Source organism: Monodelphis domestica, chromosome 1 (genome assembly GCF_027887165.1).
Source record: "Monodelphis domestica isolate mMonDom1 chromosome 1, mMonDom1.pri, whole genome shotgun sequence".
Classification (NCBI taxonomy): Eukaryota; Metazoa; Chordata; class Mammalia; order Didelphimorphia; family Didelphidae; genus Monodelphis; species Monodelphis domestica.
In genome coordinates, this window is record NC_077227.1 from 37,341,025 (window position 1) to 37,358,323 (window position 17,299).

Here is a 17,299-nt window from a genome sequence, read left to right on the forward strand (position 1 = left end):
TACCTTCTGTCTTATTATCAATTTTAAGAAGGAGAGTAAAAACTAGGCAATGGGGGTTAAGTGACTTGCCCAGGGTCACACAGCTAGGAAGTATCTGAGGCCAGATTTGAGCTCAGGTCCTCCTGATTCCAGCCTTGTTGCTCTATCTACTGTGCCACCTACTGCCCTGCATTTAAAAGTTCTAAATAAGACTGTCCCTTTTTTTTAATGAAAATATCTGATTTTCTGGTCACTGACAGATACCTGTGATCTGTGCAATGTCCTGGCTTTGTGCCTACCTACACACACTTCAAACCCACTCAGACCACCACTGGCATATGGTTCTTGTTTTGCCTCCAAACCTATGGGGAGGGGGTCAGTAGGGATTAATGGGCCACTAACAGATGGGAGAGAGTCAACAAACCACAGAAACGTGGGCAGGTGTGTTCGGTTCCAGAGGCAGATAACAAACCAGTCCAAAGGTCAAAACTAGAAATCCTGGGGATAAATTACTCAGGGAAAACAAGCTTTGAGTTTGAGACTATCGGATCTGAAGTCAGTAGGAGGGTTAGTGTCAGTTCTATTGGATTACAGGGAGAGAATAATCCCAGAATCCCAGAAGTGGCTTAAAAATCCCACAGAGAATTTATCAATTATGAAGCATTTACCTTGTGTGTCAAGCAGAGTGGATGGAGTAAATCCCTCCTCATGTCCCTTCTCCGGAGCCAAGCTTGGTCATGGTGATTTCTCAGCATTCCTTTATAATTGTTTTGTTGTGGTAGATTTTTTCACTTTATATTATGATTATTGTGCAAATTGTTTTTCCAGGTTCTGCTGACTCTACTTTGCATCAGTTCCTGCAAGGCTTCCTATGTTTCTCCTAGACATAAGTTCATTTTTTAGGCATGAGGCATGACTTATGCAAAAACATAAAGGCAGATGATGGAATATCAAGTTCAGGATAGGGAAATAATTCTAGTTGGGCTTCAATTTAGCACACATAGGTCATTTATTCACTAAACAACATTTATTAAGCAATGGCTATGTTGAGCAACTAGGTGATGCAGAGGAAAAAGTGTCAGGAAGACCTTAGTTCAAATCTGACCTCAGACTCTTACTAGCTGTGGGATTCTGGGCAAATCACTTAGTCCTCCTTGTCTTGGTTTCCTCATTTGTAAAATGAACTGGAGACGGAAATGGCAAACCACTCAGTATCTCTGCCAAGAAAACCCCAAATGGGGTCACAAATAGTCAAACACAACTGAAAACAACTAAACAGCAATAAGAGTGTATGCCAAGTACTACTTTAGGTCATGAGAGGTACCAAAACAAAGATGGAGCAGTCCCCACCTTCAAGGTCCTTCCATTCTATTAGTAGAAGCAGCACAAAAATGTAAGGGATATGGGATTTCTTTACATGTAGGTCATCTGTGTGTCCACATGGTTTTGTCTGGATGTGACCTGCAGAGAAGTGTAAATAGATATTTCTAGTCTCCTCCTCCCAGTCTTCTGCAAGGGAAACATTGATTCCTGCCTGGAGGGGAGCAAGAAATTAAGACTAGCTTACTCTTCAAGAGAGGATTCTAGATGAAAAATTTCTCTCTCTATCCTCCTTAAATATTGTTAGTCTCTGGAAAATTATTTTTTGTGTTCCTGATCATTATCTCTTTTTTAAAACTAAATTTTATTATTTTCAATTAAATATAGAAACATCTTTTGACAATCGTTTTCTGACATTTTGTGATTCAGATACTATCCTTCCCTCCCTGCCTTCCAGAGAAGGTAAATAGACTGGTTATATTGGTTATACCAGTGCTTTCATACAATATATATTTCCATATTCTCCATGTTGTGATTAGAGACACATATTACACATACAATAAAAACTCATAAAGGAAATAAAGTGAAGGATGGTATGTTTTGGTCTGCAATCAGAATCCAACAGTTAGTTTCTTCTTTTGCTGTGGATAGAATTTTTATTTTTATTTTATCATGAGCCTCTCAGGATTATCTTGGAACCTTGTTTCGCCATTAATAGTTTAGTCTTTCACAGTTGCTGATCATTATCTCTAAACAGAGAAGTTGTGCCCCAACCTATATCTGAAGACTTGACTCCCTTCTCATCAAAAGAGAGTTACACAAAGACCATCAAACATAGTGGATAGTGAATAAACCCATTAATCCAAGCTGATAGCAAATAGAAATCAGAGGTTATACATATTAAAATATACTGGACAATACACAATGAATGAAATCTTCCCCTGGGAGTAGCTGAGACACCCACAGAGACAGAGACACAGAGATGAGATAATATTGCAAACAGGGAATAGAGAACATGCTTGAGGTGTTGAATCCTCCCTATGTATCTACTTCTTCCCATGTTCTCCCTACAAAAAGTCGAGAAACTCGTGTCCTCTCTCAAAGGGGCATACCAGAAAACAAGGTCTCTTCTCTCCCACTTCTACCCCTTCCTCTCCAGGCAGACACAGAGCACTAAGTAATTGTTCTCTCCACCACTTGAACAAATGCCAGGCGTGAGCCCTAGGTTATATATACATATGATTATGTGCAAAATATATACAGAGTAAATTTCAACATACAAGGTAATTGCAAGATGTGGGAAGCACTAGCAGTTGGGAGATGTTGGAGCTGGCATTTGAGTTGAGCCTTTAAGGAAGTTAGATATTCTAAGAGTGAAGAGACAAGTAATGGGAAATAAGACTGCCAAGGTAATCGAGCGCCATATACCGAGAGCCTTCGATGTTTGGCTGAGGAGTTTAGGATTTATCCCTGAGGCTGATTTCCTCCCTTCTCTGAAAATCAGAACAGCATTTGCACATCTCCAGACTTCTAACACCTCTTTCATTTTTCCTGAATGCTTAAAGGTCATAAGCAGCAGTTTAGTTATCATGTCTTTTAAATCTCTGTACCTGGAGTATAATCCACCTGGGAGAGGAGACAAACTTATTTCAAGTTAGCATCATACCCCATTACCCTGTGCTGTGTCAATTCCCTCAAACAGTTCTGCAGTGAAATACCCATAGACCCTCTGCTTGATTTGGGCTTCATTTCCCTCTTACCCAAACTTGATCAATCTTTTCCAATCTGAGGATAACTGAACTGTACTGAAGAGATATATGTTTTGCTTTTCTCTCCTATATGAGCAATGGGACTTTCCTTTTCTTATCCTTTCTCCAAAACAGTCCTAAAAGGCATTTTTGTTGCCCTGGTAGGAGTAACAATAAATAAATACTCCTAATATTTAAGAATATATAGGATTTTTTATAATAAATCAAGAGTGGGAAAAGAAAAAAGGTTCTTTCAGTCAAGTGAGCAGAGCAAAGAGAGCCAGAGACACACCCCTGCAGAACTTTACCAAAAGCACAATCTTGGAAGAAAGAACCCCGCAGCATGGGTCTCAGCCAGATTTATCTCCTAAGCATCCTTACATAAAATGAGGACGTAACTTAAAGGGAATGTAGCTCAGGTGTGGCAAATTTTCCATCTGCACATCCTTAGAAATTTTTGTAAGCCTCAACACATTCTGGGCTTGGGCTTTCTGAACACAACTCTTCCATTCCAGGTCATTCTAACATTTTTGTTCTTGGCTAAGTATTTCTCCTTTTATTTTTCATCCTTGTCCATTTAAAAAAATGAGCTCACTGGAGAGCTCCCTATGCAGCCACATCAGCCTCTGTATTTCTCTCTCTCCTTTTTCATTGGGATGATTTAGGATGATCCTGTTCTCATTTTGTTCTTGAGTTTTGCTTATATTCTTTAAAAAATGATTTTGAAGAAAACCTTTCCTTTTGGAATCTAAGAAGTTGTTCTTATCCAATTACTGAATGTTTCCTGATTGCCTGTCTGACCAGCAGGTCTGAGTAGTTTCTGGATTGCTGCCTTCTTCTACGTCTGTTATGATACTGTTATTCTCCCAAGGCTGTCCTAGGGGAATGGCACATTGAGGCTGGTAATTGGCATGTGCTGCTTTTAATTATTGCTATTTGGTTTTCAGTGGACGTTTTTGTTTTGAACTTATATCCTGAGGCATCTGAATGATTGAGAATATGGTTCTTTGAATTTAAAAATAATAAAACAAAATAAACCCATTATTTTTGTGTTTTTCTCCAAGGATCATCTGCACTCATGTGTATATGTATTGGGTTATAGGGCAGGGAGGTGGTGGTGGTGGGAAGAGAATAACATATTCTTTCCATGGAAGGAGTTTCGCATTGTTCCTGTTATTTCTGGATTGTGAGGCTGTCTTGGTTTCCCCCCAAGTCCTCATAAATAAGCATGCAAGAACGTCAGAGGTCAAACTTCCCCGAGGTTTGCCAAGGTACATGCATTATACATATCTATACTAGACATTTCTCTTTGAAAATTGAACACCTTCTCAGTCCTGGAAACAGGGCTGCTATCCTACCCTAATCCCGACAGGAAGGAAAGTTTCTTTGTTTTAGGGCCGGCCGGCTAACCTCCCCCAAGAAGTTATGGTGTACACTCTCAATCCTGCACATAAGAGTAAGACTTCCCCAGCCTTCTATGCTTGTTCTTCCAGGTCCTTGGAAGTTTTCTCTTTCAAGAGTCACCATTTGGTTTCATTTCCTGAATATCCCAGAATGCCTCTTTGAACAGGCTTGCCAAGAGAAAACTCTTGACTTTTTAGGACCCTAGGCCCTTACTCTGGACTCTGGACTCTTCATGCCAGTCCTTTGTAGCAAAAAAGAGACAATTCAGAGATGGGAGGTCCTAGGTTCAAATCTGACCTCAGATACTTCCCAGCTGTGTGACCCTGGGCAAGTCACTTAACCCCTATTGCCTAGCCCTTACCACTCTTCTGCCTTGGAATCAAGGCAGACGGAAGATAAGGGTTTTAAATAAAAAAAAATAAAGAAACATTTCACTGCTGATGGCTAGGCATTACTTTCAAGCACATAAACAGCAAGCATTTATTAAGCACCGACTATGGGCTACATAGGCACCTAGGTGGCTCAGTGGATACAGAGCTGGGTCTGGAATCAGGAAGATTCTGCTTCATGGGTTCAAATCTAGTCTCCGTTACTTACTAGCTGTGTGACCCTGGGCAAGTTCACTTGATCCCGTTTGCCTCAATTTCCTCATATGTAAAATGAAATGGAGAAGGAAAGGGCAAAGCTCCAGGATCTTTGCCAAGTTGGACACAACTGAAATGAGTGATCAACAACAAAGGCTACATACTATTCTAAGCCCTGGAAATACAGAGACAAATAATAAAAAAACAATCCCTACTCAGAAGAAACTTACTTCTAGTAGAGAAGACAACAAGGACATATATAAGAATATGTTGAATAAATGTATAGAAGATAAATACAAAGTAGTTAAATGTGTTTGAGAAGAGAGAATGAGCAGCTAAAAGAGTATAAAAGGTAATGCATGAGCTGCCTATTGAAGAAAAAGAGGAATTCTATGAAGAAGAAGTGAGAATGGATGGCATTCCAGGAAGGAAACACTATCAATACAAAAGCTCATAGGTAGGAGATGAATTCAAGAAAGGGTCGGAGGCCATTTGATCGAATTATAGAAAATGGGAATGATTTCCAATAAGGCTGGAGAGGTAGAGCAATGTTATAAAGGGCTTTAAAAGCTAAAAGGGGGAGTGTATATTTTAATGGAGAGGCCATTGTTTCTCTTCCCCCTTCAAAGAGGACCAATGATATCACTGGGTGATGTATTAATTTGCTGGTGAATTGAATTTAAGGGAGGCAGAATTGCACAAAGCCATCAGCCTCACTCTTTCTTTCAAAGGCATTATTGAATGACACATGTAGAACCCAGTGTAATTGTGCATCAGCTACAGGAAGAGGATGGGGAGGGCAAGAACATGAATCTTATAACCATAGAAAAACATCCTAAACTAATTAATTAAATAAAAATGTCCAAAAAAGTCATCATTGAAGACCAGTGGCAAGACAGAAATTAGGATGGTTGGTGATGGCTTGGGATGCAGCAGATGACATTGGTGTCTTCGTTGTTTAACCAAGTTCTAAGGGCTTCATTGTGCCTGCTTCAGCCACCTTCATGGACTTTTGAAAAAATTGTTCTCATCTACTGGGGGAAGTCTTCACATGCTTGGGATAGACATCCCCCTAGTTTGCCAATGGGTTTGAAGTCTGTCAGTTATTCTCAACCTAGTTTAGCCCAACTGCCAAGACAGTTTTAACAGGATGTGGCCACTGGGCATGCTATAGCTTCTTGGAGCCACAGGTGAGAGCTGGGTGGAAGGTAGACACCAAAGGTGGATGAACAGCCCTAGAAAGGGCTCAGCAAGCCCTCCCACCAGAGATGCTGGCCCTTTCTGCACAGCCTATCCATTTGGAGGCCATAGGGAGCCATTGGAGGTTGGGGAGTAAGATGATCATAGATGGGTAAAAAGAAAATCATTTTGGCTGCAGTATATAGAATAGAATGGAATGCTAAGAGACTCGAGGCAGAGAGACCAATTAGGAGGCTGTCGCAATAATCTAGACAAAAGGTGATGGAGGCCTAAACTAAGATGGTAGCTGTATGGCTAAGGGGCCGGTTGCAAAAAAATGTTGTGGAAGTCAAAATAGCAAGACAACAAATTGATGCATCTGTGGGGTGAGAGGAACCTTGAAGACTAGACAGATGGTGGCTCTTTTGAAAGAAAGACGGAAATTGAGGTTTTGGAGGAAAGATAGTGAGTTTGACTAATAATATGGCATCTGAGATACTGCCAGGTCTGAAAAGTCCAATAGGTAATTGATGATATGGGACTGAACCTTGGGGGAAAGACTGGGCTGGCTATGTAGATCGTGTATCAATAAATGCACTGCCCAATTTGGATATAAAGATGTATGTGTCATTGATATAGAAATGATCATGAAATCCATGAGAACCTATAAGGTCACCAAGTGAGAGGGTATAGAGGAAAGAGAGCCCAGGACAGGACATTGGAGAGCACCCAAAGTTAGGGAACAGGAAATGGAGGATGAGCCAGCAAGGGAACCTGAGAAGTAGTAGACTAAGAAATAAGGGAGAGAACCAAGAGAGAGAGGTACATCACAAAAGTCCAGAGAAGAGAGAATATTCAGGAAGAAAAAGTGGTCAGTAGTAATAAAATACTATAGAGAAACTGAGAAAGATAGGCCACACTGCTCATAAATGCCAAAGACCTATTCTCTGACCTGAAACCTAGGCATGAGAGTAGCACTAACCCTTAAAAAGCCAACTGGGTTTAACAAACATTTATTAAGCCTGTAGACTGTTCAGAGATTAGTGCCAAGCTCTTGGGAGAGATGCAAAAATAAACAGTGTCCTTTGCCCTCATGGAAGGTATGATGGTGGATGAAATAGAATCTGGCAAGTGCATAAGTGAAATTAGAAATGCTATTTAAACCCTCAAGCAGAGGACAAACGGGGGGAGTAAAAACACCAAGGAAAGGCAACAGCTTGACTACAGGAGTGGAAGGGATATGATTGAGGAGAGACTCTAAATGAACACCTTAATGAAAATACCAACAACATGGAAAAGAGTTTGAACTGAGGACACATGTGATACCCAGAGGAATCACGCATCGCCATTGGGAGGGGTGGGGTGGGGGGGTAGAAAAAGAAAATGATCTTTGTTTCTAATGAATAATGTTTGAAAATGACCAAATAAAATAATGTTTAAAAAAAAGAAATGCTATTTGAGTTCTAAAAGGAAAAGTTAATTCCCAACTGGAATAATCTGTAACGAGATTTTGGAGATCATAGCATCATAGATCCAGAGAGAAGGTCTAATTCTTAGACCTTTCTAGTCCAATGCTCTCCTTTTCTAGGATAAGGAAGTAGAAACCTAGAGAAGTAAATTGCCCAATGTAAAAAATGGAAGTGCTGAGATTTGAACTCAGGTCCCATGACTCTAAGTGCCATGCACTTTCCACAGGGTGAGATTTTTGATCTGTGAGAAGGATTTGTGAGAAAGGAGCCTCATTTCAATGCAAGGAGAAGACTGAAAGATTAGAAAGGAGTTCGATTCTAAGCTAAGGAATTCCAAGAGCAATTAGAAGACACCAAAGTCTTCTGAGCAGAGTGAGTGACCTGATCAGGTCTATATTTTAAAAAGGCAACAAAAATGAAATTGATCCAGGGAACTATGAGTGAAACCATTGATGTAGCTCTCCAGATGCCTAAGACATCACTTATTAGGGAGTCTGGGCTCTTCAATCTCAACTCACCCTTCTGCAGGGACAAGAAAAACATGCCTACCTAAATCAGTGCTAGCTAGACCCTTGCCAAGGACCCAGACTGAGGAATGCTGGATTTGAATCTTGCTTCAGAAATTCAGTTGTGTGACCCTGGGCAAGTCACTTAATCTTTGTGTGCTTCAGTTTTCTCTTCTGTAAAATAAGCAGGATTCAAGAACTCCAAGATCTCTTCCTTCTCTAAATCTATCAATCTATAAAGAGTCTTTCCATGATATCAATAGTCTTTGTTAAATGTTATATGATCTGACAGTATGTGACTTCATTCCAATTTCAAGCCTGAATCACTTGGAAGTAAGCCTGGGCCAGACCACACATGAAGTTTGAAGGTAATGGAGGCAGGAAATACTCATGAGATGCTAAGGGTGAGGAGTAGGACTGGGACAGTGGCACTTAGAAAGTAGAGGACCCAGAAGAGAGATTGGCCAAAGACAGGGTCAGCTCCACAGACCACGGCTGGAAAGGATGCCTTCGTGCTCATAAATCTCTTTTCAAGTCTCACCTCTGGCTCCCTGGGGAGTTGTGGGGGTGATGGGGCCAGGGAAACTAGACCGAAGAGACCATGAGATCAACATGTGAAATAATATGGATTCAACTGATTCCAGACCTAACCTTAAGGTTCACATTTCTAACTGCCTGCTGGACAACTTTAAGTGGATGTATCAGAGACATCTTAAGCTCAACGTGTCCCAAACGGAACTCAATATCTTTCCCTCGAAAGCCTACCTGTCTTCTAAACTTATCTATTTCTGCCAAGGTTCCTACCATCTTCACCATGAGTCACCAGGACTCATAAGCTAGGTGTCATCCTTGGCTCCTCCTCATCACCATTACCGTACTTCCCATGTCCAATCTGTCGCCAAAATCCATCAGTATTACCTTTGTGCCATCTCTGTATCCCTCCCTCCCCCCCCTTCCTTCCCCTAATACTGCCACCTACCTGGTGCAGGTACTCATCACCTCCAGGGGAAATCATTGCAAGCAAATGCTACCTGGTCTCTGCTTCAACTTCTCCTCACCTCAGTTCATCTTCTACTCAGCTATGAAATTCTCTCTTTGGCATTCCAAGCCCTTAAAAACTTGGTCCCCTGTTACCTTTCCAGTCTACCTCTTCCTTAGCATTTTGATCCACTGACACTCCATCTACCACCACTGGGCATTTCCTCTGGCTGTCCCCCATGCCTGGAACTCTCTCCATCCTCATCTATGCCGCCTGGCTTCCTTCAGATCTCAGCTAAAATCTCACTTCTACAGGAAGCCTTTCTTAATCCCTTTTAATTCTGGGCCCTTCCCTTTCTGGATTATCTCCAATTTAGCCTCTCTATATCTCATCTGTACTTAGCTGTTTGTATGTTGTCTCCACATTAAATTGGAAGCTCCTTGAGGGCAGCCTGTCTTTTGTCTTTCTTTGCATCCTTAACTCTTAGCACAGTGCCTGGCTCATAGAAGGTGCTTGATAAATGCTTATTGACTATCTACAGTACGGCCACCTTGCTGCCTAATATATATTTACATAGCACTTTTAAGTTTTTGTTTTTGTTTTTTTAAAGCTCTCTAGAATCAATATTGGGTATTGATTCTAAGGTATAAGAGTGGTAAGGGCTAGGCAATAGGGGTTAAGGGACTTGCCCAAGGTCATGCAGTTGGGAAGTATCTGAGGCCAGATTTGAACCCAGGACCTGACTCTCAATCCACTGAGCTACCCAGCTGCCCCCCACTTTTAAGTTTTGCAAAGCTCTCTCCATATGCTATCTGATGTGATTTTCACAACGACCCTGTGAGGGCTATTACTATTGTCCCATTTTTATAGATGAGGAAGAAGAGATTAACTGACTTATTCAATACCACATAGCTAGTGAGGCTAGATTTCAACTCACATCTCCTGAACTCTAAGTCTCCCTCTCTCTCCACTGTGCCACCTAACAACTTGTTAATTCATTAACAGCTGATATTTATATAGCATTTACTATGTGCCAGGCAATGTGCTAAGTGTTTTATAGTTATTATCTCATTTGAACCTCACAACAACCCTAGGAGGTAGGTGTTATTATTATCCCCATTTTATAGATGAGGAAACTGAGGCAGGAAGAGTTTGATTGACTTTCCCAGGGTCACAAATCTGAGGCCAGATTTGAACCCAGGTTTTCTTGGACTCCAGACCCAGTGCTCTATCTACTGCACCAACTAGCTGCCTAGGTATAATTAAGAGTGTAAGTCCTTAATGATAAGACGTCTGACCCTTCTGTATCCAATATGTGCATCTAATGAAGAGCTAGGGTCACTGAAGGGATGGATGCTCACCCAACTACAATGGGCAAGAAGGCTCACTGAGCTATCTCTTTCTCTCTGTGGGGGAAGTGGGGTGTGGAGTAGATAAAGTCCTTCTCATCATCTCTGCTCATGAGGGACAGAACTTTAGCAAAACTCCAGAACTGCCTGGCACCGGGAAAGAGGATGCCCACCGCCAGCCCAGGTCCTACTGGAAGCACTCGGGAAATACTTGTTGAATTGAATTCACGCCCAAAGCTGGGAAGCTGCCTATGAAAGCCCCCTCTTCCGGGCACCGCTAGCTCCCTGCTCAGTGTCTCCACAGAGGTCCCAGCCCATTTCTTGCCAGCAAAGTGGCTTTTCACATTTTCCGTAATCCCCCTCAGACAGATGGCCAGCTGACTAGGTGAGATCTTCAAATGTTTATTGTACTTAGCGGGGCACTCTGCTACCTTTCGTGCTAACTGGCATTTTACCCTTCACTGGCTCCAGCACTTTGCCTGGGGCCCCAGACTAGAGGTGGGAAAAGCTTTTCCATCAGTGCACCCAAGAGGACATTGAACCCTTTCTCCAGTCTCCAGATCCCAGCCCTGGCTGCGAAGAGCTCAGAGTAGAACATGGCGCCTCAGAGCGGCCAAGCAAACGCCATTAGAAACCCAGAGCAAACAACTTCCTAGCTGGCCCTAGTTTTCTTACCTCAATGGTAGAGCCCCTCATTCAATTATCCTCTACTCAGCTGCCAAAGGATTTGCCTAAAGCCCACATCTGTTACTCTTCCCCTCAATAAATTCCTCAAACTACTTCATAACGATATTGATTCTACATAGACATATTATATGTAACGTATGTAAGAGGACAACATGGTACTATGGATAGAGAGCTGGTCTCAGAGCCAGGAAGGGCTGAATTCAAGTCCTGCTCTAACATATCAGTTACATTACAATGTTGCTCTTCCCACGTACAATGTTCTCCTGGTTCTGTTCATTTCACTTTGCACCAGTTCATACAAGTCTTCCCAGGTTTTTCTGAAACCAGGTCTTTCGTCATTTCTTACAGCCCAAAAGTATTTCTTCCATCACAATCATCTACATTAGCTTGTTCAGCCAAGCCCCAATTGATGAGCATCCCCTTGACTGCTAACTCTTTGCCAGGGCAGAAGGAAGTCAGTCAGACTTTAAAGTTGGCCAAGTGCTCTACGAACTAGCACACTCACCCCCATTTTTTGTTGTTCATTTGTTTTCAACTGTTGTCCAACTCTTTGTCATTCTATTTGGTATTTTCTTGGCAAAGATACTAGAGTACTTTGCCATTTCTTTCTCTAGTTCATTTTACAGATGAAAAACAGACAGGGTGAACTTGCCCAGGGCACATAGTTATTTGAGGATAGATTTGAACTCAGAAATCTGGGCTTTCCTGACTCTAGGCCCTATGTGCTATCACTGAGTCATCTGGTTGCTCCCATTCCCATTTTACAGATGAGGAAACAGAGCCTCAGGAGTGTCGAGTGATTTGACCATAGTCCAACAAAGTGCCAAGGACAGGCTTTGAATCCTAAGGATTCTGATGGTCAGAGTTAAGGAGAGAATATAATAGAGGGATGACTTGAGCAAATACACTGAAGTGGGAGATGGGACACCAAGGTCAGAAGACAAGTCAGTTGTCCGGCTTGGCCGGACTGTAGATTATTTTAGAACAAAGCTGCAGAGATTGGTTAGAGCCAGATGGTGACGGCCCTTAAATGCTAGCCTAAGGATAGTCTGTTTTTTGTCCTACAAGTGACAGGGAGACACTGAGGACTTTTGATAATATGGTCAGAATGTTCCTTCAGAAGATTATGTTGGTAGCTATTTGAAGGATGGGTTGGAGAGGGTTCAGACAGAAGGCAGGGACACCAGTTAGGAGGCAATCGTGCGATAGCTCATGTGAGAGGTGATGAGGTCCTGAACTAGAATGTTGTTTGAGTAGAGAAAAGGGGGCACATGTGAGAAAATCATCAATTTAGAGCAGGGGAGGAACCCTGCCGACCAACAAATCTACCCCATCCTCTTCTTATTTTACAGTACAGGAAAATGGAGCTTGGAGGTTGTTAGGTTACTAAGAAGTATCCGAGGCAGGGCTAGAACCCACCTAGTTTTGGTTCCAAAGCCAGCACTCTATCCAATACACAGCCTTTCTGGGAGTTGACAACTGATTGGACGTGAGGAGTGAAGGAGAGGAAAGAACCTATAATGATTCTGCTTTCATGAAATCAGATGATTTGGCCTTTCTGTATACGCTCAGGGTGACCAGCAGGCATACAGTTGGCACTTAATAAATGCTTGTTGTTGTTAATAATGAGGTCAATTCAAAGGATGGTGATGCCTTCTATAGAAATAGAAAAGTTCTGACTAGGTGACCATAAGAATATAAGTTCCTTGGGGCAGCTAGGTGGCACAGTGGATGCAATGCCAGTTCTGGAGACAGGAGGTGCCGGATTCAAGTCTGACCTCAGAAACTTCCTAGCTGTGTGACCCTGGGCAAGGCCTTTAATCCCATTTGCCTAACCCTTGCCCTTTTGTCTTAGAGTTGTTACTAGGACTTTAAGTAAGAATTAAAAAGAAGAATATAAGCTCCTTGAGGGGAGGGACTGTTTTTGCCTTTCATCAGATCACCAGCCTGGCCCAGAGCATTGATTGCCCAGTAAAGCAGGTAGCTTGATGCTAGAGCTCCTAAGATGAGCCCAGGCCAGAGGGAGATGAGAGCCTGGTGAGCCTCAGTCCAGTATTCTCCATCTCGGTGGGAGAAGGGCAGCCAACGAGGCTTGGCTAATGTGCTAGAGAGCTCTCTCTTCAGTATTGCTACAGAACAATCCCCCTCCACTCTCCTGCCCTGGTAGAAACCACAGGGCTTCTCTTGTCTCCTATCAATACCTTCCCAGGATGGCCCTTGACCTCCACTCAGCATCCCACAGATGTAGTGGGGATCTGCTCCACTGCTCCAGTGGGTGCTCTGCCCAGCAGCTTCCATCAGACCAGCCTCCCTCCTCTTCTCCATTTCTCCTCGCCAGGTGAAGCTCAGAAGTCATGTCTTTGATGGAGGGCTGCCTGCATGGTGTCTGAGCCCCAGCAGGGAGATAAGCTTCTCCACTGGACCAGGGCTGACAAGACTGAATCCACAGTTTATAGATGAAGCGAGCATAGCCTGGCGCATTCATTTTAGCCCCAGGAAGTTTGAGGGTGAGGACAGGAGGGGTGACATCTCTGACTCTGGGGGAGCCAATGGTAGACCAGAGACAGGGAGGGCTGATAACCAGTGCCTGAAGTGAGGCCAATAGCCTCCCACTAATGAGAACCAGCCATGCATTGCATGAGAACCACAAGGTTTCATCTCCAGATGTTGAGTAACTATTATAAGGAGGCTGACAATATGATCTGTGCAAGACATTGGGCCAGATGTGTAGACAGAAGGATGTTAGAGAATCCTCCAAACTCCCCATTCTCTGTATTCTCCTTTTTGAAAATTTAACCCTTATTTCCTGCCCTAGCAATAACTCTAAGCCAGAAGGACAAGGGTTAGGCAAATGGGATGAAGTGGTTTTCCCAGGGTCACACAGCTAGGAAGTACCTAAGGTCAGATTTGAACCCAGGTCCTTGAGCCACTTAGCTGCCCCTTATGTTCTCCTTCTAATGGATGATTTGGACTGACCAGAGGAGTAAGGAGTTGAGAAAAATACAGTTATAGCTTTAGAGATCCTCCAAATGGCACTGATGGTCACCTCTCCCAAGCCTGACTCGGGGCTCTGAGATCTACCTGGCTCTTTCCCATTTTTGTGGCAATTCTTACTGCTGGCTGGGCTTCTTTTGGGAAAATCAGCTTGGTTTGTTTCGTGGATTCAGATTCCTTGAGGGCAGAGGCTAGTTTTGCCTTTTTTTAATCTCCTCAGCAGCCTAGTCTGCCATTCCACATCTGGCACACAAGATCACTTCGATCCCAGAGGTTCAAACCAGCGATTTTTAAAAATTAGGGGACTTCGTGTTTGAGGATGCTTATTTCTTATTTTGCTGTTGTGTTCATCTGGCTGTTGCGTCCATGCTCTAACAGTGTCTGTTCATTGTTTCCTATGTACGTGAGGGTTCTTAGTTAAGTTGTATTTGTATGGACCTATCGATAATGTTACTGTTGCAGCTAGCAAGCCTTGTTTAATTAGTTAGCCATATTTTGCTTTGTTTCTGATGGATTGTTGTAGAGTAGGTGTGGACTTTGTCCTGCGTGTTTTTAGGCTTGTGGTCACCTCAGGACCCTCTGGGGTACCAGTACGATACCATGTCCATTGCAGGTAATCTGGGATGTCAGGAAAATCACCCTTGTTTGGTTTTTTCTTTCCAGAGATATTGTTTGTGTTTATGTTGTGTGGTTCCAGGTTTCAAGCTTGCTTTGGCTGATTTTTGCAAAGAAGTTGGGGGGGGGGGGCGCAGCTGGGTAGCTCAGTGGATTGAGAGCCAGGCCTAGAGATGGGAGGTCCTAGGTTCAAATCTGGCCTCAGACACTTCCCAGCTGGGTGACCCTGGGCAAGTCACTTAACCCCCATTGCCTAGCCCTTACCACTCTTCTGCCTTGGAGCCAATACACAGTATTGACTCTAAGATGGAAGGTAAGGGTTAAAAAAAAATTGATCTCTAATCACGCCTTTCTGGGAGCTACATCTTGGCAGATCCATATGTACACACATAACATACATGGCCACCACACACATTCTCCACTAAAAACATATTCCAGTACTCTCAGATAGAAGCCGTTTTGGAACATTCTTGTTTGTTTGGTTGGTCTTTAAATCACAGATAAAGAGACTTCCTGGAGTGTCGGGAACATCCTGTGAAAGTCCTAAAAAACGGCTTTTTGTTGGAATTGCTCAAAGATTCACAACTGATCGCTCCACATGAGGGCCCCGTTAAACTCGAGCTGCCTGGGGTCTGCACCCCGGGCTCCTTCCACGTAACAGTCCCTTTTGGTGTTACGGGACTTAGAGCAGTTCCCTCTGGCCCACAACACCAGCACTTAGCAAAATGCCAGGCAAAAAGTAAGTGATTATACTAATGATATTAATGTTGTTTGCTGACTGATTCATGTGACCTGGTCAGTGTGGCTTCGCATTTGCTTTTGTTCCTGGCCATACAGCTCCCCTGCTGTATTCAGGGTCTGGATCCCTAGGGATGCTTAGCCTGGCTGACATGAGAGCTGTCTTCAAGTATTTGTGGAAAAGGGATTAGACTTGTTCCGCTTAGCCCCAGGGAACCGAGCTGGGAGCAGTGGGAGAAAACGACGGAGTCAGATTTAGATTTGACCCCAGGAAAATCTGGCCCAAGATTAAGAGCAGGACAAAAAAATCAAGGTGGTCAGTATTTACTAAAGTCTACTATGTGCCAAGCACTGTGCTAAGGGCAGTTAGATCTGCTCTTTTTCCCCAAAAAACATGGCGCTATGTAAAATCTTGAAATAGAAACCAAAGGGGTTTTATGTGGGAAAAAAGTAGCCAAAAAAAAAAAGAACCTAATGAGAATATGGATAAGAAACATGTAAAAAAATGAATACTGGCAGCTTCTAAAGTCTTGGGCTCCTGCTGAGCCTGAACCCCAGTTCCCACCACTCGGGCTAGCAAACTCTCAGACGTTGGAAGAAGGATGAGGTACGGAACAGCCCGTCGCTTCTATGGTATCAGAAGATATATAATAAACAAGACAAATTAAGTTGGAAAAGACTTGAAGTTTGCTTGTGGGAGTGGGCATTGGAAGGGGAGCGACGTGTGAGTTACAATGTGGTGTAAATTTCTGCATTCTCGATGTTTATCGAGAGAGAAATCATGCAGAAGCAAACTTGAAATTTGTGTTATGTAAAGAATGTTCCATCCGTTGTGTTGGAACAAATGCATGTTTTTGGAAACAATCTGACTATACAAGCCAAAAAGAAAGATGGTCCCTGCCTCAAGGAGCTGATAATCTAACGGGAAAGAAAACAGACAAAAAGAATTCAAGTGAGGGTAGAGGCAAGTCTAGAAAGTCAAGAGAATGGCCAAGAGGGGAATGAAATCTGGCCAGCTCAGAGAGGAATTTACCAATCAGAAAAGAGGACTGGCAGAGCAGAAGGGTGTTCCAGGGTCAGTCAACCTGAGGCCTTGAGGGCTGTTCTAGAGCGAAATTGTAGCTAGAAGTAAGATGTCAAAGTCTAGAAAGTCAGAAACACAGTCGGGAAGAATGAAAGTAGTCCAAAAAGGAGCTGCTCCCGGAGCCTTCGCTGGGAGTTTTTGAGCAGGGACTGTACGAACTCCTGTTGAGATTTTTAAAAGGGATCCCTGTTCTGTTCTGAGTTGGACTAGATCCTCTTTGAGGTTCCTTTCATCTCTAGGATTCTGCGACCACATGGGATAAGAGCATAAAGGAACCTAGTGTGTCCAGCAAGAACATTTCAAATTAGGGGGAGTTGGAATAGAGATGCCAATGAGGCCACAGACAGGATCATGGGTTTGCTCCAGGACCAGGTGGTATCGATGGAGGATGGAGGACAGTTTCCACAGCTCTGCACTGTCATGGTAGCTCTGATGAGAGCCAGAGCACTATCCATGGCAAGATGACTAAGTCTTGAGGATTGAGCGCATCCAGGCATCCATTTCATTATTTTATTTCAGTATTTCATCTCTGGGGCCATCTCTTATTTGCTTGAATCGTACCTATAATAAATGCTCTGGCACTCTGAATAGAGAGAGGTTAATACGGGCTAGGATGGTCACAGGCGAGTTGGAGCTGGACTGCTCATGACAGGACAAGCAGGAT